Genomic DNA, 2,674 nt, shown 5'->3' with positions numbered 1-2,674 from the left:
ACAATATCTTAAGTGATGAGATTCAGATTTTAAAGAGTGGTAGTGATAAACAGAAAGAAATATGAAAATATTACCCACCCTCCCTGCCTCTTGCTCAGCAGATTTGGCCTGTCAAACAAAAGACCAATTCTGTCTGCCTCTCTCCCTCCTCCCCCCAAGAGCTGCTAGCTTCATTAGAATGCATCCCATCAGCCAATGGGCTGAGCTGGGCGGATGACATCATGGGCTAGGGAACAGTGAGCAGCCAGTGAAGCATCCAGCCTGCCGAACAAGCCTGAGTTTGGGGTCAGGAACCGGTCTGACAAGAGAATGGCAATCCTGCCCGTAAACTGTCAATAGGACTGTACATTTGAGGATGAACCTACCAGTACACTGGATCCAAAGGCGACACACCGAGCAAGAGAATGTCAAGACATATTTCAGGTAATGCCTTCTCTCTGTATGCAATAGGGGATGTGGATGGGGAGGGGGGGGGGGGGTGGGTGCTGTGTATGTGGGGGGTGCTTTGTAGCCTTTTTTTCTTCCTCCCCGCATTCTGCCTTGCTGAGGAGGAGGGGGAAAGGCAGCTGTTTTGATCTGCGTTCTGTCTGTCACAGAGAAAGAAGGGAAATGGATGCCTGCATCAGTGGATGGGCTGTAGCTGCCGTTGCTGGCTAACTCAGTCTTATCAAATCCCTGCCGCCCCCCCCTTTCCCCTCCCTGTATTTTATGGACCCCCCCTGTGTTACACAAAAAGCATCTTTGTTGATGTGAGAGGATGGAATCGTGGCGTTTGTCAGGGCTATGTCGATGAGTGTGTGTGTGTGTGTGTGTGTGTGTGTGTGTGTGTGTGTGTCTGTGTGTGTGTGTGTGTGTGTGTGTGTGTGTGTGTGTGTGTGTGTGTGTGTGTGTGTGTGTGCCAGCCATGTAGAAAAGCAGCAGCTGCAGTAGCAACACAGTAACAAAAAGAGGCAATGCTATTTTGGGTTGGGAGAGCCGAGGTTGGCGGATGGATCTGAGCTGTAGATGCTATGGATGGGGAGTGATGGATGGTTGTTATGTGCAGAGGGACGGCCCTTTGTTATCTCTGCGCTGGCTCTGTAGGCTACAGGCTTTTTTTAGGGGGGGATTTTATGAGACGATTGATTTTTTTCTCTCTCAATGCACATAGACAGACACACACACATACACAGAGATACACACACATATACACACACACACACCCACACACACACACACACACACACACACACACACACACACACACACACACACACACACACACACACAGACAGCAGCAATGAGGGTCTGTCTGCTGGCTTTAACATGGATCTCTCTGTAGCTCTTTCATGGCGGCCCTGTTGGCTGTGACAGGGAGATATACAGCGTCTGGTCACCTGACTGTGTTGGGGGTAGGGGGGGTAGGGGTGGGGGCTGGTCCTGTGGGAGCTGAGCGATTCTATCTCAGCCTCAGTGTGGGAGGGGAGGGGAGGGGGGGTGGGGGGGGTCAGTCACCATCCCATCACATCACCGGTCACTGTTCATTTACACACTGGTGTTAGGGCAGGATAGAGCAGGGCTGGAGAGGTGAGAGATGCCTCTTCTTCCTGGAAGCAGTCATCTGCATGTTTGTGCGAAGCAGGGCCTTCTGGGAAGCCTGTTGTCTGGTCAAGTGTGGACGAGGAGGATGCTGGGAAGTAATCTCAGCGACGGCAGAGGGAGGATGTAGGGGTAGAGGGCTAGAGATGGGGGATGGGGAAGGTGCTACTCCCTGTGGGCTGTTGTGTTGATGCAGACGTGCAGGAGTGATACATGCCCGTCTATTCAATATCCATCCATCATTATGTTCAACAATTAGGCTTTGGACCTCACATACTCTCATTTTACAGTAGTTATTCCCTCTCTGCTATCTGTATAGCCCAACACTTCTACCATAAAGAGGAGCTCTTATCTGTGTGTGTGTGTGTGTGAGAGAGAGAGAGAGAGAGAGAGAGAGAGAGAGAGCTGTCATTGTGGAGGGGTGGGATGCTCGTGAGGCTTATCCCCACAGGAGGCTGTTGGAGGGGGGCAGGAGATGGATGGATGACCAAACTGAGGAACACATTGACAGTCTCTGCTTTGTGCTCTGGACCAGGATTCACTGAGCAGCCAGCACCACCATCTTCACCCCAAATAAATATCACTTTTCTTGACACCAGAATAACAAGACCCAGTGTTGCAGCTGTACACAAAGGCCCTCTCTCTTGCCACGATGCACCACCTGTGGTTGGGTAAGGAGGTGCCAGGACAGGAATGGTGTTCATCCTATAAGAGACTGGCTTTGCACTTCACTTTCCTCAGCACCATGTGTCTCCCTAATTTAAATCTCAGACCTCCAAACTTGAGTGTCCAAATCTGTTATATACAGTGCTGCTTGAAAGTTTGTGAACCCTACAGGGATGGTCATTCTTTTTGTATAAAATATTAAAATGAACTTATAAAATCTTTATTTAAACCCCAATTCGTAATAAAGACAAATCTTCTTTCTCCTGAGCCATTTTTGGTAGATTTGCTTGAATGCTTTGGGTCGTTGTCTTGTTGGAAGACCCATTTTCAGCCCAGCTTTAGCTCCTTGACTGATGGCTTGACGTTCTGTTCAAGAATCTCCTGGTATACCTCGGAATTCATGGTTCCCTTAATGATGTGGAGTCGTCCT

General features: G+C 49.5%; 1 protein-coding gene across 2 annotated transcripts in view; it reads left to right on the top strand.

Moving 5' to 3' along the window:
- The first annotated feature begins 294 nt into the window (after positions 1-294).
- LOC310801043 (serine/threonine-protein kinase PAK 3) overlaps positions 295-2,674 on the top strand; it is a 25,681-nt gene continuing 23,301 nt past the window's right edge. For both annotated transcript variants that reach the window (XM_083664990.1, XM_083664991.1), the window contains exon 1: positions 295-423. The gene's annotated coding sequence lies outside the window, so the exon portion shown is untranslated. The remainder of the gene's footprint in view (positions 424-2,674) is intronic.

The sequence above is a fragment of the Argentina silus genome (genome assembly GCF_951799395.1).
Source record: "Argentina silus genome assembly, chromosome: 2".
Taxonomy (NCBI): domain Eukaryota; kingdom Metazoa; phylum Chordata; class Actinopteri; order Argentiniformes; family Argentinidae; genus Argentina; species Argentina silus.
Note: the sequence above shows the minus strand (reverse complement) of the source record. Positions and strands in the feature narration are given on the sequence as shown.